Genomic DNA, 24,452 nt, shown 5'->3' on the forward strand with positions numbered 1-24,452 from the left:
TTTGAAGAACTCATTTTTCTGCATTCATTTATCAGTTCATACCTTCCATTTAACATCATAAATTAAACCTCAAAGAATCAGTGATCAATGTGTACAATACAGGCAACAGTTGGAGGAGGCTTTTAAATCATTGCTTCCTGCGAGAATGTCAAGTATCAAAATGGTTCTCATTCTTTATCACTGCAGCAAATAATATGAAACCAAATATCAAGTGAATGGCCACAGGTTTTTAGCTTGTTTGTACTCTTCACTTGTGATAAATGGAGAGATATTCATTTCCAAGTGCAGGGAGGTCTCAAACCTATGCTCATAGCTGCTCAAATGGAAGGTCTCTCCCTCATGCATTGTTCCATCTGAAGTTTCCAGGCTGGGTGGTTCTCACATTCCTCCTGATGAGGAGCCTTTTCCTTCTACTACGTTGTATTACTATTACTACTACTACTACTACTACTACTACTACTACTACTACTACAGCTGTCACTACCACATCAAATCAGGCTACCATTTCTTGAATGCCTATGAGCTATATATAGTATAGGAGCTGGCCTCCTTAATTAAAAATAATTTATCCTCAAAGTAGCCTTTGGAGATTTTTGTCTTTTTTCTTTTTTTTCTCATTTTTCAATGACTAACAGAGGACCAGAAAGATAGTTATTGACTATGGACGTACAGGATGTGATAAAATTGCAACTCAGGCTTATTCTGATTTCAGAGACTTAACTTCTGTTAGGCACCAATCTCCTTTCCAAACAGATTTTTTATAATCTGTTTTGCAAACAAAATAAATCAAATGAAGTGTCTCTTCTGTTCTTTCACCTGAAAATGGATACAAATAAATTTGGGCAATTCCAAGATCAAAGCTCCCACCAAAGGGCAAAACCCATCACAGCCTGCATGGCAAAGGTGAGCAAACAGGAAGTCTTGGGTAAACCCAAGTGCATACAGGGAGAAAGAAAGATCCAAGCAATCTTGCAAGAAATATGAGGTTTTACCTTTCAGATAAGGCCGATCATTTTATGTCAGGGGCAAACAAATGGTCAGTTCTCTGAAGAAGACTTCACAAAGGCAAAAGATGAGACTCCTGCGTTTTCTTTACTTAGAGAAAAAAAAAATGAAGTATTGGACAAGATCCTGTAGATGATGTTCTGGCCCAGCATGTATTTATTCCGGCAAAGCCTTCTGCATACTTGCTCCACTATGGGAAATTACCCATCATTTATCATCACCTACTTCCTGTTTGCTGGGGCCTCACTACCCAGCTGACAGCCTCTGCCATCTGTTCTTGGATCATGGTCAGGGACACTAAATACCTCGCAACAACAAAGCAATGGTCTCGGTGTTTATTATATGCCATGGCTACACCGTGAGGTTATCCTAACTCATAAACACACTGTAGGATATTTCATTACTTCACTCCCTGCTTTCACAGAATCCTTTCTGCCAGGGAAACATATCAATGCTCTGAAATGTCAAAGTATCTATTTAATTACTTGTGACCATATGTTCAGCCCTGGAATGCATGCATACAATAGGATTTAAAAGTAATCTTGAAAACATCTCATGTGAAAACCTGGGCTCTGGAAGGATGCCTGTCACCTCAGCAGGTGACAAAATGTATGCAAGGTATAACACTCATCTTACACTTACCAAGTGTAGAAGCTTGTGTGTGAAGGAAGGGGGATGGACATGGCTCCTGGTGATACCATGTTACTCTGGGAAGACGCCAATAAGAAGTACAGGTCTGTGTTTGAGACTTGGTGGAACCTGAACCTCACTTTCCTCATTTGGAAGGGAAGGTGGATAACTATTCCACCACTTCACAGAGTGGTTATTAAGAGAGTAAACACGTAGTCCTCTCCTTCATTAATGAGAATCCCAGCGGTCACTGTGGCTTAAAGACATCCGCATCCAAAGTGTGATCGCCTTAGGGATTTTGGATTCCGTGTGGCTCCGATGCTGAATCCAATGGCTCCAGTGCTCCCGGAACACCAGTATGTTGGGATCCATGGCCCATGATTGTGCTGCCTATTTAAATAAGTAATTGTATTTAGCTATTTATGGGGGTAGGCTATTTAACAGACATTTTAGGAATATCCTTTGAGAGAGCCACCACTCAGAGATGACGCTGCTACCCAAAGGTCTCCTAAGTAGATGTTTGCTATGAGTGAGTCTATAAGATGCGTTAGAGCACGCAGCACAAACATGTGTAAGGAATACTATCCAGGACTACTACCAAATCACCAAAACCGCTAGCACGTTTACATTCACCTATTGTTAATATTCTGCCTTGGTTACCTTTGGGGGAGATTTACGAACAGAGAAGAGAAATGGATGTGATTTAAAGAGAAGGAACTCAGGCATCACAGTAGAAAAAGAAACACGAAACTCTTTACATTCTTCTGTCATCCTAAGGCACTTATGTGAAGGTGTGAATGAGTGGGACTCCAGGAGGCCTGGATCAATAAGGTTGCTCAGCGTTCAGATGCTTCCCCCATGGCTCTGAGGTTCAAGACAGCGGGAGGGATGCCAAGGAGACCCAGGCATTCCGCAAGCATGAAAACTCTTTCTGTCTGAATTCCAGGGACCCAGGTGCTTTTCTCAGCCATGCATGGATCCTGTAGAAGCAAAAGACTTAAAAACTATGTTGTGCAAAAGTCAGTAATCAGAGTGTTAGGTAGGCCAGTTACCAACTTAACAAAATGTATGTACTTCGGAGCTGTATTTTTAGGGATAATCCTTCTCCATTTCAATTACATTCTGTTCTTAAATCCCAGTTTCTCTGTAAAGGAAGTAAGAGTTCAGATACAAATGTTGGTTTTCAGATGGCAACTGTTGCCGAAAGGTCAATTCCATCGGCTGCTCCTGGGCAGAGGGGGTGAGAAGGAAGGACAGAGGAAGAATGGATAAAAGACAGGCCCCTTTATAAGGGCATCTGAGAATGTGATGCACTTGTACCTGACATAAGGGAGAAGGCCAGCCCCCAGGATGGAAAGTGAATGAAATGTACCTTGTCTAGGGATGGTAGAGGCATGTATATGGCTCCAAGCCGGAACTTATCATTATTACTGCTTTCACATGACTGCTGTCTCTATTTTTGCTTTTAACTGTACTTGGGAGGAGGTCCCATAGACATGAGTGCAGCCCCCATGGACTGTAAAGCACATGAGGACACGGGCAGTCTCTATCCCGATCTCCCACATCTTCAGAGCACAGCACAAGTAATGTGTTGAAGCCGTGAGTGAATGGATGAATGAATGACTGGATGACTTGTAAAGATATTCCTGCTGGCTTGAACAAGGCTTTAATTCCCAGTGACTTATTTCATTAAGCTACCATAGCCCACCCCGCAAGGGCCATTTCCACATCCGGTGGACATGTCATCAACCTCCTCCTTTACTCTTTTATGGTGAGCTCATCCAAGAGCTTCCAAAAGTAGAGGTCAATGCTGGGTCACTACTGACATACACATTCTAGCTGAGATTTAAGGTACAAAGAGCCTTCGGAGCAATCAGCTAATCAACTACATTAATGGTGCATATCACGTTAGACAATTTTAGTCTCTGACTTGATACAATAGAACAAGTCACACGGATGTGCTGTAAGTTCTAGAAAGAGTGAGTTGACAAACATCACCACCATAGCCTCAGGCATCTAACACGTCTGGAGGCAGTGAGGAAAGGCCTAGATCACTGGACCAGTAAACCACACCTGGGGGGAAAAAAAGCAGTCCCTAAATAATTAGGAGTGCAAAAGGGACCTGAGAAATGATGATTTGAGCACAAATGGAAGAGAGAATGGAGTCATCAAAGAGCGACTCGGCCCATTATGCTGTTTCAATGAAGGCTGTCCCGGTACCGATGAACCTTGTCCTTCGTGAATGGAAAAGGAAAGACAACATAACTAAATTTCCCTCGAACAATTCCTGTTGTGTACTCTGAGGATTTTAATTTCTAAATCTGCATAATTTAGCTGCTGCAGAAAAAGTAATGTCTTTTTAATTTTTCTTTTTTTTTTTCTGAATGGGGTATACTTGGCACCATACGGACGCCATTCTGCGTGTGTATAAAACCGAATCAATCATATTTTCCAGGAGTAATGAAAAAGAGAAAGCAAGCCAAATCTTTAAATGCACTGGGAGCAAGAGAACTTCCATAAATGGCAATATCACAACTTGGTGTCATTTTAACAGATTAAGCATTTAAAAATGCCAAAATGATCAACTGAATCAAAGGCTAGGGCACATTTCTGCCCAAAAATAATTTAATTACAATCCATTTTAATTGAAAATTTGCCTAAAATATTCAGGACGGTAAATAGCAAACAGGTTATTGCCAAGATATTTTGGACCACGGATTTTTGTTCCTCGTTTCTCTCCTCCTCTCTGTCCCTCTCCGCGCCCCCCCCCCCAACCCCGTTCCTCTCTTTCTCTCCCCTTCTTCTGGTCTATCTCCCCCTCCTCCCCTCTCTCCCTCTCCCCTCCCCCTGTCTCTCATAATATTGTGTATGATGGATTCTTAAGAAGTCAAGAATCAAATGTCAATTTGTGAATTATCCAAATTGTTGTTTATCCTGTGTCTTTCTTTTTTCTGCCATTTAAGATTTTGATGAATATTGGCTCTCTAGGAGTGGTTGCAAGATCAAGATGAAGATAAATTTACATGTACTATTTTCACCACCATTAAATTTTTGGTTATGTTTCCAGGTTACAAGGGGAGCCAATAGCAAATTCCAACTGTCTAAATTCTGGTGCTTTTTACTAAACAGCAGCTAAAATGCTTTTTTGCTATAATAAATTTATTTAGGAAAATAACTCCTGAAATAGTTTATGATTTTACAAGTGCACTGAATCATGCCATACTTAATCAGGTTTTTGGAAATTTAAAATTTTTATTTTATGAATTTGCTTTCATATATAAAAATTATCAGCGCCTTCAGGGTAGATGATCTCGCCAAGATATTTTTTTTTTCCTGTATAGTAGAGAATTACTGGTATTTGCCCCTAAACATTAAATTAGGGTTATTAGGAGTACATCTGCTAGTGCTTAGTTTTTGTAACATTTAACAAAATACCTCTAAATTCTGTGTAATTAAGCTGCAATTGTGAAAGGAAACGCTAAAGTAAAATATTTCCAAAACACAATCCACGTGTAATTAGATACTGATTAAGGAGGTAGACTATCTAGTAAACTAGTTTCTTCATCGATTGCCTGATTTGGGGAAATTCCCCCGAGGCTGTGATTACAGGCTGTGGCTGGGCATGCAATATTTGCTTAAACTTCTAACATCAGGCAGGATGACCAAACAGATCACAGATTTAGACCAGATGGATGACTGACATGTCGGGTGAAAGAAGGTGGTGTTAGGCTCTTGGGCACTTCCACTATTTCTACTAGTTAACAGGCTAATAGTCAGTCTGTCTTTAACTTGAATAGAATTAAGTTTTCTTCCTACTTCTGTACTCTACCGGCAAAAACAAAACAAAACAAAACAGTAGAGATACATCAAGATTATAATAGTCACAAATACTGTTTTGACAAATATTCTTATTACAAAAACATACCACCCTATTGTTAGAAAATGTTTAATCTCTATTTGTCATGTAAAAATAAAATGATTTAATATTTTTAATGAATAGTAACAATTCCATGAAAATTATAACACTGGATATCTGACTTGTAAAGGGAGAGTTTTATTTGCATGATTTCTTCTTACAGGAAACAGAAATGAGTTTATTACCCTCTTGGTTTTCAAAATATGTTTAGAGTTGTTTAGGAAAAAAACCATAACATGCGATATTCAGAATTATTATTGTGTCATGTGGCATTTTATTGCCTTAAAAATCATGTGCCAGATAATTCTATTCATTGGTTCAAAGAAAATTAAGTTGTTTGAATTATAGATGATTAATTATATAATCTTCAGAGCTATTAATCATAAATACAAAAAACCTTTCTAGGGTACAATAGCATACAGTAAAATGAAACCATTTTGTGTATTTTGTGACAACAAGAAATATTATGAGCACAGAAAAAAATTGTTATTTAAAATAGGTGGAGTTCTTCTCAGAGGTTAGGACCAAGCTTCAACCATTCATAACTCCTTTCTTTACCTATTTATACATCTATATCACTTGTGAATTTCTCTAAGCTGTCTTTTGGTAGCAACAAATGGGGATCACTTTAATTGTTTCCTGAGTAAGAAGTTCACGCTATGCTTGTCTGGTCACAGCAAGAACTTCAATGAACCAAAATCCTTTCTTCGTGTGTGGCGTTGGTATCTGTCTTGCTCATTAGTAATGAGCTTTCCACTGCCTCCCTCTCCAAGATGGCCTTACCTTACAGACACCTGGAAACCCCTTACCTTACCTACACTGGACTGACAAACTCTGAAGTCATAGGGTTTTGTGTGACAAGTCTCTAAGCCTACAACTATAAAAACTCTGTACCAGCATCTATAAAGACTGTTACAAAACTTGATAAATGTGAAACTGAGATGCGGAGAGGAAAGGGACCAACCAGTGGACTGAATACCTCGTGGGATGAATAAGAATGAGAAGAGCAACAGAATTCACATCAAGATAATTCCATATTTCAATGGTTCTCAAGCTTTTTTTATTTGAATTATTTTTAATGTTTATTCATTTTTGAGAGACTGAGAGAGACAGAGCATGAGCGGGGGAGGGGCAGAGAGTGAGGGAGACACAGAATCCGAAGCAGAGCTGTGCTGACAGCACAGAGCCCAATGCAGGGCTTAAACTCTTGGGCCGCGAGATCTTGACCTGAGCCGAAGTCAGACACAACTGACTGAGCCACTCAGGCGCACCCCCCCAAGTGTTTTTTATATAACCAAAATATATTTACATAGACATCCTGGTAACGTTACGCTTACTTAGCACTGAAAACAAAAAAGACACCGTCAAGTGAGTGCAAGGTGGGCAGAAGTAAGAGATGGAGTGTGGATGGAATATTCCAGAAACCTCTTCTCTCTCATACTGAGTAAATGCAGTCACAAAAGGATAGCAACTCTCACTTGAGTGACCAAGTTTAATATCTACGCTGCGACATAATCGGCGGTCAGAGTTGTTTCAGACTTCCTCACAGACCCAGGGAAATTCTCCAGGACACCGAGAAACCACCTTTTAGGTGACTGATGACATGCAAATGTAAAATGCAGTTAGGGCATTTTTCCTTACTTCATCGCACATGTCAATTAAATGCCAGGTGCAACATAAGAAGTAATTCACATTCATTTTCTTTTAGTTTTTATCACAAGGATGACTTTATTTCCAAATGATTACAGGGTAACTAGATTTAGGTGTGCCTGATTTTACATCACTCCCCACTGGGGAAAGAAGAAAGCCACTTTCTTTTCTTCAACTATCTGGAGTTCTAGAATCGGGAGTTCTAGAATCGTAGATAAACATTGACTTCATTCTGAGAGGAACAAAATATGAAAAAAATAAAAGAGCTGATTGACTCTCAGTATCAATTTTCCAATGATGTAAATTTCAACAAATTAAAACTCTTGATAGCTTCTAAAAATTAAACTTAGTTTGCGCATTTTCCCCCAACAGTTAACCTACAGGAAAGAGCTATTATTTCTGACATACTATAAGTGGATCAAGATACTATAGCCAGTGGGATAGGTAAGTAGGTAACTGACAAACTTTGCCCTATAATTTCAAATATTTATCTAACCTAATGCAAAGATTTCACTTCCTTGTTCTTTTATTGGCATTTTTAAATGCTTAATCTATTAAAATGACACCAAGGTGTGCCTTCCACACGGTGGTCAGCATGACAACGCCAGAGCGCCACGTCTTCCTACGTCATTCCTTCTCTGAACACTCCACCCCCTACCTTTATTGCTTGGGAAATTAGACACTCAATAATGTCTAATGAGCTAATTTATGAATGATGAACAAATGAATTATTTGCATGAATCTGAGCAGCGAAATATATCGTCATACACTTGGTAGCATTAAGACCACCAATCATGATCTCTTTCCTTCCCCTCTTCTTCTCCCTCTTTTTCTCTTCTTTCTCTGCATAGAAATTGATCAGTTTGGCATGTTATCTAAATATTCTACATTCACTGCCCTTAAGATGATCCTAAAAATAATTTCTACCCATAATAGTTTAATTTATGAGAGCCAGAAATGATGAGAACCACAACAGTCAAGGCAATATCACATCTTCATAAAAGCTTATGTTCAAAGCATAATTTTCTATACAAAAACACAATAGTATTTGAGTTATCCAAAATTTAACTATGGCAATTATCCTTAAAGTTGGAAAATTAAAGTCAATTGATGTTCCTGTTTTTCCCTCAAAAATATATGTTGAAATGATGCTTCCCCAGTGAGAACTGTTAAAAATGAGAAAATCTGGGCACAAAAATAAGCATGCACTGAAGCTTCTGCATACTCTCAGACCAGAAGTCTGCTGTCTCTCACAACGGCATGATTTCCAGTGTTAGATGCTCTAGAAGCTTCGGAGCCTTATCATTTTCATCCATGTGTGCGTACATATACACACACAGGCACACACATACACAGCTAGACAAACACATATGCAGCACACAATACACATGTACACACACACACAGTCATGCACATATACACACACGCACCTGGGCACACACATATACACACATACTCACACATGCACACACATAGGCCCACACATATACACAGGCATGCGCATGCAGACACACCTGCTCACACACACACTCACACACTCTGTTAGAAAACATTCCAGGACATGAGCCGTCAAGACAGTCACCCGTGTACCTAGTACCTGACGCGTTTTAGTAAAGGGAAACAGAAATCCTTCAGCCTTTTAAAATTAAAACTACAACTTTGTTGTTTTAAAATTGTCACATCGCTCATAACCAGGGAAAAATTTTCCTTGTAAATGGAGTACATCAACTCTAGGACACAATGAGAACATAATATGGTCCTAAGAATGACTACTCTTGTACAGAACATTCTAAACAGTAATAACAAATTCAGGGTATCTCCTTGCTTGTCCAGAAACTTTAGTAGATTAAACTTGTTAGAAGGAGCTTTCTCATATCATCTATTGCTTGCACTAAAAATAACCACGGTATAGATCATTGAGGGAAGTTTTTCTATTACTGCCTAGGTATTTGTGTTTTCCAGGGCCCACTGTTTTCACGGACTCCATTTTTGTGACCATCTGAAGTAGCTGGTACTGAGTGCAGAATTATGGCTGGTTATACGTTTATATAAGAAAGAATGGCCTTGTTTCTAGTGCGTATTTTCTAACTGCCAGAAATGCCAAGCTCTCATTAACATGTCTAGTCTGAGATGGCTATCACATGCCTCATCTGTAACCAGAAATGTCATATGACAGAAAATGCAGAACAATCCCAAATAATTGGGAAATTAAGGCTCAAGGAACTAGAGACATTTTAACACAGGAGTAGAAAAGTCCTACCCTACAGATGATTTGATGACCTGTCTACCATTTTCTAAACTTCGGCCCTTAAGGGTACAGTTCACCATCTGACTTTTTGCCTTTTTTTTTTTTTTATTTCTGGGTTTGTTTGGGTAGTTAGCCACTAGCTACTGAGATGATAAGCAAAAGGAATAGCATTAAAGCCTGTCGAGTGGAGACTGCTAACACTCAGCCCGATCATGAAAGCGTGGGTGTGCAGGGGTGGGGGAGTGGGGAGTGTGCGCATGAGTGTGCATGTGTGGGCATGAGCATGCATGTGTGTAAGGGATCAGGCTCAGAGAGAAAAAGGAGGAAGAATCCTCATCAAGGAGCTGTAATCCAAGAGGAGAGAGCATCTTGGCAAACACAGGGTCGCAGATGTCATGATAATGAAGGACTCCCTGAACCTCACCCAGAAGAGACCCACGCTATCTATGTCATGTGCTATAAAAGTTTAAGTGCGGCATCATAGGAACAAGCAATTTTCTCTCCTGTTTCCTGTTTTTTTTTCCTTTTCCAAATTGGCAATGCACTCAATGTTATACTTAAGAAAGACATGATGCCTGTTCTTTTAAAAAACCGAACTGCTTTGGAGCACTTGGGTGGCTCAGTCAGTTGAGCGTCCAACTCTTGATTTCGACTCAGGTCTTGATCTCACACTTGTGAGATCGAGGCCCCCATCAGCCTTTGTGCAAAGCGTGGAGGCTGCTTGAGATTCTCTCCCCCTCCCTCTCCCCCTCTCCGCCGCTTGCATGTCTGTGCTCTTTCTAACATAAAATAATAATAATATAATAAAAACAGAATGTTTTGAAATTATGTCACATCACTTCAAGTAATAGTGGTGACTTGCTCTTCTAGGCATGTGACTCTATTTGTCCTGTTTTGATTTGGCATTGCTTATTTTGATCGATATTAAATATGAGATCAACCTTACACAATATTTTGCACATTTTGAGAGGACTACTTTTCATACTTGCTCTCTGAGAATATGTGAAGTTTCCTGCAGAGGAAATGAATGAATATGTTCGTCGAGTCAGCCTTTGAAAAAGTCTGCTTATTACTGAAGATCCTGGCAGAAAGCATCCTGTTAATGCCTCAAGGGCTTGTGATTTGTGTAACTAACTCACATCCCCACACACGCTCACACATTCATATACAGATATGGCACTCCCGTGTGTGCGGTGCCAGGTGAATTAAGGCAAAAGCGGCTTAAGTTATGCTTTCAGTGCAAGATTTAGGTAACGTCTACAATACGGTCTCTTGATCTCCCGCATCATTCATGCCAAAGTTTCCTTTCCCATAATAAAGACCATGGAGATGCATGGATCCCAGTATGTACATTAAGGTCCAGCTGAGACTCTCAGTCTCACACTCATGAAAATTCTCTTTCCAGGGCTTTTGTTCTTATAAATAATAGAGGTAATATAAAAGGTATTGAACCTATTTTTTCTAGGGAAAAAATACAAAAGCTACAAAGAAAAACAGTCGATGTTAGGTAGCTCAATACAATGGTAAACGAGAGAAGTTTATTGTGAGACTGAGACTACGAAAAGCCTGCCTGATTTTTTTATGCAAAAATCTTTTGCCGCTACTTGTGAAAATAATATGTCATTATTTTTTAAAAAGCAATCAGTACAGTAATGATAAAAGGTAATACATATCCTAACTGCTATTCTTATCACATAGATCGTGATAGCTACTGTTAACATTTCGATGTCTGTCTACATACTGCTTTATGGACACACACAAACACACACACACACAATTTTCCATACATGTGTGATCTCCATTTTATTTAATTTTATATTACGGCACCAGGCCCTCTTGGTTCTCTGCCTTTATCTTTGTAACAATTTCATATTCTCTTTTCACTGAATTCTCTCATCTTCCATTCTCTAAATGTTTAAATAACCAAGGCTCAGTCCTTAATATCTGTACTCATCTTTTAGATTCACGGCCAATCTCAGAGATTTAAATCAATTTATAGACCCAAGTTTCCAAGTATATACCTCCAGTCCCGAACTTTCCCCTTGAACACCAGCTTCATTTATTCAGTTGCCAAGACAACATTACATGGATGCCTGATGTGCATAATGAATTTAATGTTTCCAGAACCAACTGTTTTATTCTTCCCCTCCCCGGAATGCTCTGTGCATCAGTCTTGTCCATATGAGCAGAACAGAAAGTCCATCATTCCACTTTCTCAGGCCAGGGACTTCAACTGGTGATTCCTCTGATGTCCATGCTTAGGTATTCACTGGCCTTTCCACATAAGATCTTCTGCCGCCACAAAATTACAGTATTCACTATCTGACTTAATTTGGGTCTCTGATCAAATATTATCTTATAGAACAGCCTTACTTGACCACCCTATCTATCTGAGATAGCAGCCTTCCATGCCCTATATCATTATTTACTTGCTTACCTTACTTGTTCTTATCATTTATCATGATCTGACATAATCCATCTTCCCTGATTGCAAAGCCAAATGGTATTTGGGACTTTTTGTTGTTGTTACTGTTGATTTGTTTGCTGATCTTTCCTCAAAGACTAGACGAGTACATGATGTACAATAAATATTTTTTGAATTAAGGAATCCAATCATTTGTTTTGTTTTATGGTATCCCATGGTATGAGTTTGTCTCAATTTATTTTATTGATGACCATTTGTCTTTTTATAGATTTTCGCAATAAAACAATGCAAGAACATTGTTAGACTTTATTCTGGGCATGCGCAAGAACATCTCCAGGGATGTACGTAGAAATAACATCATTAGATCACAGCGTATCTGGCAGCATCTTTTAAAAATATTGCCAAATTTCTCCCCAAAGTAGATATATAATTTTCATCCCCTCTGACTTTCTACTTTTTCCATATCCCAGCCAATAGTCATTAATGCCATATATTTAATTTTTTGTTAATCCAATGAATATAAAATACCACAGCATTATTTACTTTTACTTTAAATGCATTTCAAAATTATTAGTGAGGTTGAACATCATTCTATGTACTTTTGTTTGTTTGTTTTTTGCCTATCCAGTCTTACTTTACATGTCAACTTGAACTAGTACAGTGGCAGTGGGAGCTAACAAATGCTAATTATTAAAAAGAAATCCAATGAAGAAATATACTTGGTTTCTTTATTTAAATAAGCTGTATGTGGTAGGTTAGGCTAATTATATATGAATACCTACAGGCAGTTGGTAAGTCCCTGGCTAATTAAAAATATCATATATATATGTGTATATATACACACATACATATCTATATGCACACACACATATGTATATGTATGCATATGTATGATTCTGTACAAATAGATAAATTTAAATAACTTTAAACATTTTCCCATTATACAGCCTAACTCCAATATCATATGTTATTATTGCTAAGGAGAAATCAACATATCTTATAAAATATGATCACAAAATATGACCAATGTCTCAGTTGCTTATCACCTGGTGGTTAATTATAGCAATCAAATTCTCATCTCCGGTTAAGAAGCTATAGGAAACTCATCACTCTAGGACATGTTATAGATAAGAGAATCACCATGACATTCAGAGTTAAAGTTTGAAGATTATATGTTACAATGACAATTAAGACAGGCATCCAGCAACCAATTTAATTAAGGTTTTTCTAGCCAATATGGCAGTCTCTCATATAATAGACATGGATATGGAACCAGGAGCAAGCAAGGACGGAACTATGTTCACTGGTCACTGCCTCTGTCATGTTGTCCATATTTTAGAGGTAGACTGACTTTTGAGATTTTCATCCCACAAGGAAAGCCAGCAATTGTACAGGAAGTTCATAGAAATAGATCTCCCAAAATCACAGTACAGATTTAATGCCTTCTAAAATAATGGGCATGTATTCTCATAACAAATATCTTATTTTAATATATAATATTTCAATATAATACTCGGAAAAATTATATTGTTAATAGCCCAGCTACCCCATAGACTGAGATGCTAGCTTGGCCACCAATTTATCATACAACAGTTCCTTTCATGCCTTGGTGCCTATCATATGCCACGTAGGCACCAAGACTGCTACTAGGAATAGTGGTAAATTATATTGACATTGCCCTTGGCTTCAGTAACATACAGGTGACGAAAAGACAAAAACAAATAAAATATATGAGATGCACCATGACAATGACTGATATTGTAAGGGAGCAAAAAATTTCCTTCTTTTCTCCAAGATTCTTCCAGCTTGAATAAGAATTAAATTTATATGAGACAGATGAACAAGAGGAAAAATAAAATCACAGTTTTATTTCATGGGCGCAGAGGCCCAATAATGAAACTGAGACCAAAAGAAATGACCAAGGCAGACAGGTTTTATACTTTTTGCCCAAAGAGATAATACATCTGTGAAGGACAAAGAAAACTTGACTTTGGGAGGTTAATTCTAAAGAGAATGTGGGCTGTGGAAGTAAATTCGTAAAGTGACAAGTAACAAGTAATACTGTTTATATAGTCTTTTTGGCTCTGAGTCCCATCCCTGGTAATAAGAATGGTTCTTTACCACCTGGTACAGGAGAGGACCTTTCACATGGAGACTATTTTCTCCTTTTAGGGGGACAGCGGCGGGGTGGGGGGGTCTGAGCATCCTGGTTGCATAGGCTATCTCCTAAGCAACTTTTATTTAAGATAAAAATATGCCAAAGTAGCATATTTTGGGCAGTCTTCCCTTGGTGTCTAAGATAGATAACGAATCAGATGCCTGGGTGGCTCAGTCGGTTAAGGGTCTGACTCTTTATCTCGGCTCATGTCATGATCTCATGCTTCCTGAGTTTGAGCCTTCTGTCGGGCTCTGTGCTGACATCATGGAGCCTGCTTGGGATTCTTTCTCTCCCTTTCTCTCTGCCCCTCCCTTGCTCACATGCCAGCTCTTTCTCTTTCAAAATAAAATTTAAAAAAAACTTTAATAAATAAACAGACATATGAGATAGACCACCAATACTTAGAAATATCCCTGACCTAATCTGAACTCAGTACCTGCTGAACAAATGGACAACATTTTATGTATGCAGGGACTTGAGACATGATTAGAAGAGCGCTGAGGGCAGAGGAAGAGAAGGGTCTGTGCCCTTGGGGGTTTGAGCATTTGCTCAACGACCTTGGGAGACAGACTGCAGATGAATGAAAACAGAAGTATTACAGAGAGGGTATCGATAAGAGGCTTTCCTGATCATGTGAAAGATTTTGGCCTTAATCCTAAGAAAACCAGAGAGCCATTGCAAAACCTTCAGATGGGAATTGACAGGGTCCCACTAACATGTAGAGAGATCGCTCTAGGTCCCATCTAGGAAACAGAGCTGGTTTCACAAGGCTCCCCTCCCACACTTATTCCCTTCCACCCACCCAAGGTTCATGGGGAGGCTGACGCACTGTTCCAGGCTAGAAATAATGGTGAGCCGAGGTGGATGGTGCTAACCAGAATAGAGAGAGAAAAGATGGACTCCAACGTAGGAATCTGCTTCACAGCACAGAAATGCAAATTCAGGAACTTGAAATAATAGTATAGATTATTTTATCCACTTTTTTTTTTCTTTTCATTTTCAATTGAGGAAGTGAGGTCTGGAGAAAGGGAGTGAATTTCCTAAAGTTATGCATCCAACGTCCCTTCCAACACTGTGTGTTTGTGCCCTTCTGGAAAGAATTATTTTAGCTTGTCTCTTGGGCTCTCTTCCTTCATTAACTTCAATGCAGTTAGCATTCACATTGTTTTTTTTTTTTAATAAGAGGCTTTTGTTTGTGTGTTGTTAAGTAAATTATTAGATTACGTCCTGACTAAGATCTCACACACAAAAAAGGTAACATCTTCATCACACGTCTAAAAGGATGAATGTAGTCCCTCATTCACAACTGGTTTACAGCATTTTCTTTCCTCAGGCACTGTTTTGAAGCTTCCAAGGGGAAAACAACAACAACAACAACAACAACAACAACACACACACACATTCCCACACATACAAAACGGGCAAACACAAAGGCTCATCTTCTCCTGGAAAGGTAGACCAGAGATGTTTCTTCATCGGGACGAATCCTTAGCAATGAATCAATCGTGCTAGGACTTAAAACCAATGTCCACTGGAGCTTTAAAATATTAACGCTTCCATCCCTCTTTCCTTCTTTCCTTCTCTCTCCCTCCTTTTTTTGGTAGTACACATTTCCCATTGCTTCCCTAAACATTGTTTTTCTTATAGATCAATGATATGACTTGGACAATCGCATAAAAGTAAGGTTCAAATGGTTTGATTACATAGAAAGGCGTCTGAACTGCATGAGATACACCTGGGTGTGGCGCTCAGCTCTGCACTCAGAAGCTCTATATTTCTGAGCAAATCATTTAAACTTCCATGGCCTTAACGGGCATACATATTAAATAATAATGTGCGACAAAAGGATCTCTATATCATTCAATTCTAATAACCTATAAAACCATGAGATTTGAATCTGAAATCTGAATGCTGAAGTCATAAGAGGGAAGGCTGTGTAAGCATTAGAACTGGAAAGGGGTTGAGATGAGAGTAAGTTTTGGAGAGAAGGTACAGCCTGTTACACCAGACAAGAGCCACGTCAGAGATCATTCTAGAAATGTTTCTGTCACTACTAGTTTAGGGACTTTGTTCCAGTCACTCACCCTCCCTGAAGTGAAGTGGCATTTCCTCATCTCTTCAAAGAATAAATGTAGAGGTGCCTGAGTGGCACAGTCTGTTAAGTGTCTAACTCTAGGTTTTGGCTCAGCTCATGATCTCACGGTTTGTGGGTTCAAGCCCCGTATCGAGCTCTGCACTGACAGCACGGAGCCTGCTTGGGATTCTCTCCCTCTCTTTCTCTCTGTCCCTTCCCCGCATGTTCTATCTCAAAATAAATATTTTTAAGTTAAAAAAATAAAAATAAATAAAGAATAGCGGTAAACCGGTTTTCTTTATCTCAAATATTGTTTAGGCAGATCATATGAGAATCTATAATGATCTTTATAAGTCAGGCATTTATATCATCATGACATGGTTTATTAATACTTTCCTATTTCCTTAAATATTATACAAAAGATTTCCAATTGAATTCTAGTTTATGTTTAAACACTTGAGAAATATGTAAAGGCTTCATATTTAGCTTGATTCTATAAAAGACTGAATTGATTAAATTTTTCCCTGGTATCTAGTCTTGCAATGCATATGCTCATATCTGCACATTTTCACATCGATCCAGCCATCTGACAATGCCATGCCAAGCCTGGCAGAACCAAAAAGGACATACAGGCTGGGGCGCTGGGTGGCTGAGTCGGGTGAGTGTCCAACTTTGGCTCAGATCATGATCTCACGGTTCAGGAGTTTGAGCCCCGCGTGGGGCTTGCTACTGTCAAGGCAGAGCCTATTTCAGCTCCTCTGTTCCCCTCTCTGTCCGCCCTCCTCCACTCCCTTTCTGTATCTCTCTCCCAAAATAAACATTTTAAAAAAGGATCTATAATGTTTATATTTCATTATAGATTTAACAATATGTACTTATTTCATAAGTTGTCTTCTCTAGTAATCGTGTGGCAAATCTTTTCATTCCCGTTTATTTAGAGGAATAAAGGCTGCAATAGGTTAGCAGCTGTCCTAATACAGATTCTCTGATCCCAGCACTGCCTGTGAAGAGAAATTCTGATAGATTAAAACTTCTTCCTTCTTAAGATTTCTTTTAAAAATTCCTCCTTAATTGTTTTTATAAAGCAATGTTAAAATTAATCCAAGGATCATTTCCCTTTTATCTTGAACACGTTTGCAACTTAATAATTAGTTGTAAAATTTAAATGCTACTGGAATGGTATTGTCAAAGTGTTTCTAATTAAAATGCGCTTTCTATTCAGATTTTCCAGGTGATTTATGTATGGACTCAGGACTCCATTTCCTGTTTGTCAAAAATCTGTGGAGCCACAAGTACATTTCTCAAGAAGAAAGATTGCCATGTTCTACCCCAAAGTGCTGAAATGTAAGAACTTACTCTCAGGTTAATCAGAAATGTTGGCCGAATAAAAGGGGCTTTTTTTTTATCATTTTGAAGGAGTACTGAATCACTACTGCTGTTTTTTAAAGACAAAAGTCATCAACCGTGCAAATATCCCAGTCTGAAATCAATGATGGGGTTATTTTTTAACTATGTATATGCATAGAAAATGAAAGAGAAAAATGAATTAAACAATATCATATAAAAATTATGTTCTTCTCCTTTTAATAACAGATCGGTAATAACCTATTAGCAAAGAGCCCATTTAAAATCTGGCCGTAAGAACCAAATCGAAGCAGAAAGCAATGATTAAAATGAAAATCCTTGGACTATCACAGGGCCACCCAGTGAACCATGGAATCTGTGTGTAGCTGCTCCATTTTCTATGTTTCTATCTGTTACTCCAAATGCCAACAGGATTTTGGTGAATACAGTTATCTATTTTGAAAATGCCAGGCTTTTTGTACCTTTCGACATTTTGGTGACTTGCATTTCATTCACTGAGCACCGGGAGATGTTGCCACTGCGCTGCCCTAGAACTGAGGGCAGCGACAAATGGGGACACACAGGAGCCACAGGCCAGGGAGGGGCTGTGTGGTAACTCAAAGATTTTATTTTTAATTGAGGAATAAGCCATTTTCCATCTCCGGTTTTCCAGAAACAATTTGTCCTCTAATCATACTTGAAGACAAAAAATGAACCACGTCGCTAAACGTCTAAGTCATTGCAAAAGCCTCCAAGCAGAAGTGAAAATATGAACGTCACTCCTCTTCCAAACATTTTCTAAACCAGTGACCTTTAGATCAGAAATGATCATACTCCTGACAGTTGCATTTTTGCCAATCATCGTCTTCATCATCATCATCCCCAAAGAGCAAGCCCGCTAATATTGCTGTTTTGCTCTTGAGAGAAATTGAGAGGCTGCATTCAAAACTGCTAGTCTTTTATCCAAACAATTATTCGCTCATTTTTTTTCCATCTACATTTAGATGTCGGTAGTTTTTTTCCTATTTCTAAGGAACTGGGAAACAATTTTTCTTATTTGTATAATTAGGCATTTCAGAAGAGTCAGAATCAAAATGAAAATACTCAAAGCAATGTAATTCCAACCTGAATGAGTGGATTTTTCATTTCTTGGGAAATGTGTCTGAAAAAAAAAAAAACATTGCTTATTTCAGAAAGTCTAGAATGCGTGCTAATTTACATGTTTGATATTCTTTTGGAAGACTTTGGTGAAAACATAAATAGAAAAATTCTTCTCTCTAATTAAGCCTGAGGGGTGTAAAACACAGGTTAAGAGCCGGAGTATGGTAGTTTTCCTCATGAAAATTCAATGATTTCTCGAATTTTAAAAATTGAAGTCCTCAGGATGAAATTTATCTAAGAAAACTTTCTGTGCTACTTCCAAGTTACCCAGTGACAATGAACAATCGTACGGTGGTCTCAAAGCTCTGCGATGTGCTTAACACATGGCTACTGTCATGAAGCAAACCTTCGTGATTTCCTTTTTAATCATCTGGCCACCCATAAAACAATAATAACACTACACATAATAATGACAGCTTTCACTTTCTGAGTACTCCCTGGGTGCCAGACCTCATGTGAAGCCCTTTATATGCATATTCTCATTTTTTAAATGTATGTCAACTATAGAATAGATACAGAATAGCTTCTCTTCACAGATGAGAAAGAACTAAGAAGTTTCACAGTTTGCCCAAGGTCACAGAACAACTGGATTGCAGTGTGTGACCACAGATTAGCTCCAGAGACAGGCTTCGAATGGCTGTGCCCGACCACCGAGATGATTTATAGAAAGTGTTGGCCAAAGCACGACTTCCATTTGTGACAAGGACACCATTTCATATAATCACATCTAATAACATCCTGTGTTTTTCTTAAATCAAAATTCTAAGAATCTGATGTGCTTCTCTTCCGTGAAATAGTTGAAGCTATTACTCTTCAAGGCATTAAATCTGTAACACATCCTTCTGCCCTCTTTCCAGCTTCAACAGGCGTCATAGCCAACTGTTCCTAAAACAAGGAAAGACATTTTCCGGCCTCGCTGGGAACTAATTCAGGATTTGGCCGTGCACATTTATAACAGACTCAACAATAATTATTGTTCATTATTAGGTGGATGTACTTAATTGTATACAACCCTAGTTTTGCTGTTAATATTTCTACTGTCTGCCTTTTCTACGGGTTAATACTTACGAGTTTCATTAAAAAAATAAGACTTGTTAAAGAAAATGAGACTCTTCCTAGGGAGAGAAGAATTCTAACTTGAGCCTCCTTGGAAATTTCCATCGATGCACATACGACACCACAACGTTCTACAGGCTGAAAATATGGCGTATTTTCCCATATGGTGTGTTTCCAGAGAGCTAGACAGGGGTGTCTCCCATTAAGAGCAGAATGGAGTCACTGCTGCAGGGAAATGTCCCCTCCACACAGTGAAACACATTAGTTGAAAAAGCACATTTGTTGAAACGTTTTCTAGCAGACAACCTGTTCCCATGCTGAGAAGCTAATGCCTTACCTCTCACGCACCAGTTAACTCCTTCCAAAAACACATGTAGACCCAGCCAGGCTATATCATTCAAATCATAATCCATCATGGGATACAAAGCTAAGTATGTTTGAATTTCAGTATTCTATAGTTAAATCTCCAACAGCTTTCCTGCATACCCAAAAAAACATAAATCCCCACTCATACCTACACTTGCAGGCAAAATGTACAATTTGAGACAAATGTGTTTTTTATTGCCTAAAGTCACATGTGCATTTGAAGCCCCAAATGAGCACTTTTCAGTCCTTGCCACAATTACAAAGCTCACAGTGGCACTAGTGTTTACACCGACCAGATTAAGCAATAGATGTGGACTTACTATTCCCCAAGGAAACATTCTCAATCTTCCTATTGGTTTTCTATTACTTAACATCTTTTGAGAAGACACATTTGAAGGATACTTAGTGATAAATAAAAACAAAATCTAAGTTAACAATTTCTTAACACGAATCTCATTTCCAAGTCAAATATTTAATCAGTTGGTTAGCTGCTTCCATACTTTCTTTGCTATGATGTTTCTCTGAGGCACTCGGGATTTAGATTTCTCTAATTTGATCTGTCCTGAAAAGTGAAATAATTTATTAGATTTAATTTGCTTTTATTTCACAGCAATCTAATTTCACTCAGTTAACAGGGGCATTGTTTGAACTTTGCCCCAGTCCTTTTGTAACTGGAGATAAATCACTCTGTGATACTATGAAGGCTAATTGTAACTGTAGGTAGTCTACAGTTCCTGGGGAGTTTCTAGAAAATTCTTGGAGGGCCTATAATGAATAAGTCCTCATCCCAGTGTGGCTGGAGATTTTTAAGTTGTGTCAACAAAAGGAGAACCAAGAGGAAGTCATAATGAACTTGTGAAGTATTTAGATGTGAACAGCAATAAGAACGCTGAATATTGAAACATTAGGAAGTAATCCACATGGGTCTTGAACATTTAACACTTGGATGAATTTGTGGAATACACATAAGAAAGGTTATAAATAAAATACCTAAGCATTCCATTCTAAAGGCTGGAAAATAAACTTATGGAAAACCCAAAGAAAGAAGAAAGAAATGAATAATGGACAGGAGGTAGAATTAAATAATTAGAAAAAGTAGAAGACACTTTCAACAAATCTCAGAGGCTAGTTCTTTGATGGTAATAGTAAAAGAGAAAAACTTAAGACCAGCATTATTTATATTTTTTAAAGAGAAATAAGTCTGAAATAAAAAAAAATAAACAAAGGTAATTCATTTCATTCCAGTGCCTCACTTAAGGGTAACCATCTAGCCCCCTACCCACTCCCTGCCCCAGCCTGTCCCCACTGCAGAAACAAAATAAGGGTGCATCTAAAACCCAGGTTCTGGAAATGACCACATGGATATGAGTACTGGTTCTCTCCAACTACCCGTGGAACCCCAGACAACTGACTTAACCACCCTTGCCTCACTTCCTGCATCTTAAAAATGGGAATAAGCAGAGAACCTATATCATAGGGTTTTCATCTTTGCCTCACTTCTCACATCTTAAAAATGGGAATTAGGAGAGAACCTAACTCTTGGGGTTTTATGAGGCCTTGGTGAACAAAATTTGTAAAGCACCTAGAACCTTAACCCAGACACAGAAATCATATTTACCCAAAGATATAAACTCCCCTGATTTTTCTTTACAGAAAGATGCAAGTTTTTCCACAGACCTCATCATCTACAGTGAAACACTGGATGCTGTTTGAGGAACTCTGTTCTTTCCTTAATGTCCATTTCATACTGTTTTAAAACATGTCTTCAAATTCTTTGACACTTCTACCAAACCAAGATGGTGTAACTTCTCTCCCTTTAAGTATGGACCAACCTTAGTGTCTTGTTTGAGGAACAGAGTGCCTTGGAAGTGAGGCTTCTGAGATTAGGTTAGAAAAGCTGGCACAGTTCCATGGGTTCTTTCTTGGGATTCTTGCCCCTTGGGCCCCAGCCACCATATTGTGAGGACACATAATAGTGCTCTGGCCAGCAGCTCCCACAAAGGGTCCTACCAACAGCCAGCATTAATCACCAGATATCTCAATGAGACAGTATCCAGATAATTCCAGGCTTCCTTTAAGCCACTCCAGTTGATGCCAAGTGGAGCCTGCCCAATTTGCAGATTTGAGAAAAAATAATTATTGTTGTAAATTAAGCTCTGGGTGGCTTGGTACATAGCAATACATTAACACAACAGACTGTGTTGCTAAAAGTGGAGTGTTGCCATATCAGAAAACCTGACACATGTATGAGTAGCCTTGTGACTGGGTGGTGGGTAGAAGCTATACTTGGTGACATACACTTGACTCTAGAAATGCAAGCACAAGTTATACTATGTTTAATATGTATCAAATGTAATTAACCACATTTAACAAGTGTAGCAGAAAAATCACATGATCATGTCAATTGATTCAGAAAAAAAGGCATTCAATAAAATCTCCACTCTTTAAAAAAATCTTAAAAAAATTGTTGTTAAAAAATATCATAGTTTTAAAAGACAAGCTTGGAGAAAATATTTGCATATCATAACAAAATTATCACAAATATATCTGTTTTTATCTAATATGTGGTGTGTATATGTGTCTCAATTTAGATAAATGTATGTATGTAGTGTGTGTGTGTGTGTGTGTGAGAGAGAGTGTGAGTGTGAGTGTGAGTATTCTTAAAAATCAATTTTTGAGAGGTGCCTGGGTGGCTCAGTTGATTAGGCATCAGACTTCAGCTCAGGTCATGATCTCGCTGTTCCCAAGTTTAAGCCTCGCGTCAGGCTCTGTGCTGACAGCTCAGAGCTTGGAGCCTGCTTTAGGTTCTGTGTCTCCTTCTATCTCTGTGCCTCCCCTGCTCACACTCTGTCTCTCTCAAAAATAAACAAACATTAAAAAAAATTAATCAATTTTTGAGACGTGCCCAGATGGCTCAGGCAGTTGAGTGTCTGACTCTTAATCTCAGCTCAGCTCATGATCTCAAGGTTCGTGAGTTTGAGCCCCACATTGGACTCTGCTGTGGCAATGTGCAGACAGCTTGGGATTCTCTCTTTCTCCGTCTCTCTCTGCCTCTCCCCCACCTACACTACCTCTCTCTCTCTCTCTCTCTCATAAGCAAACTTTAAAAAAATCAATTTTTGAGGAAGAGAAAAAAATTTAAAATTTAGCAAAGAACAACAGAAGACAGAGAACACCCAATATGCAGCTTCATGATAAAATAATTATTATTTAAATTAAGCTCTGGGTGGCTTGGCACATAGCATACAATAGAAGACATAACAAACAGCAAAAGAAGATGGACAGATAATAGTAATGATGGAGAGAAATGACAGATAATCGACCTCATAAGTAATAAAACAAAAATCAGAACTACAATGACATTCTCTTTCTGCTTCCACATTTGCACAAATGTAAATGGTCAGAAACATCAAATGTTAAGGAAACAACGTGATCAAGGAACTCACAGGCAGAGTCAGCAAACAACAAATTGGTACAGTTACTCTGAGCAGCAGCTTGGCAGAATGTAGCATTACTGGAGATGTTATGTGCTTATTTAAGGCCCATCAGTTCTCCTTGCAAGAGTATGTACTAGAGAAACACCCACATTGCACAATGAGATTGGAAACTTTTGTTAAGAGTGTCCACTGCACCACTACTTATAAAATGAAAGAATTCAAGAACAGCTTAATTATCCATTTATTTAAGTGGATCAATGAGATAACACTTAAAAAGGAACATTATCTCGTAATTTTAAGTGAAGAGGTACAATATGATGCATACAATATTGTGTCATTCACAAACTTTTTAATGTTTTTTTAGTTTTGTTTTTGAGAGAGAGATGGAGTGTGAGTAGGGGAGGGGCAGAGAGAGAGGGAGACACAGAACCCGAAGCAGGCTCCAGGCTCCGAGCTGTCAGCACAGAGCCCGATGAGAGTCCCATTTTCTAAGTGGCAATGGAAAGTACGAAAGAGGTCCATAAGCCTATGTGCAGGTGACATCAACCTTTACATCCAGCCATCGGTCTCCCCTAATCCTGCAAACAGTACTTGAGGAAGGAAGGAGTCACCATGGAGAATGGCTTTCCATCAGTCCAGGCACGGGCGCAGAGCCAGCGGATACCAGGAGCCGCGAGCATTAAGTTGGCTCTGTCTGCAAAGGAGTGAAGCGTCAAGGAAAGTTCTCCCTTATGTCTGCCACACAGGGCTGCCTGCCATGTGCAAACGCTGCAGGAAGGTGGAGTGAGAGAAACAGAACAGAGTGCAAGAAAAACTGAGCTCCCTCTCAGCCTGGAATGTGGATATCTTAAGGGTAGAAACTGCCCTTTCAGATTTCTCTATTTTTATGTTGCACGTTGTGCAATTATTTTCAATTTTTCTTCCTCTGTGATATTTAATCATTTTTTTAAAATGTCAGTCTGCTTCAGCTGTGCTAAGAGAA

General features: G+C 38.7%; 1 protein-coding gene across 1 annotated transcript in view; it reads right to left on the minus strand.

Moving 5' to 3' along the window:
* Positions 1-24,452, minus strand: part of FAM155A (family with sequence similarity 155 member A) — a 640,338-nt gene that overhangs the window by 380,216 nt on the left and 235,670 nt on the right. The window lies entirely within an intron of this gene.

The sequence above is a fragment of the Hyaena hyaena genome, unplaced genomic scaffold (genome assembly GCF_003009895.1).
Source record: "Hyaena hyaena isolate Hyena2069 unplaced genomic scaffold, ASM300989v1 scaffold_22, whole genome shotgun sequence".
NCBI classification, from domain to species: Eukaryota; Metazoa; Chordata; class Mammalia; order Carnivora; family Hyaenidae; genus Hyaena; species Hyaena hyaena.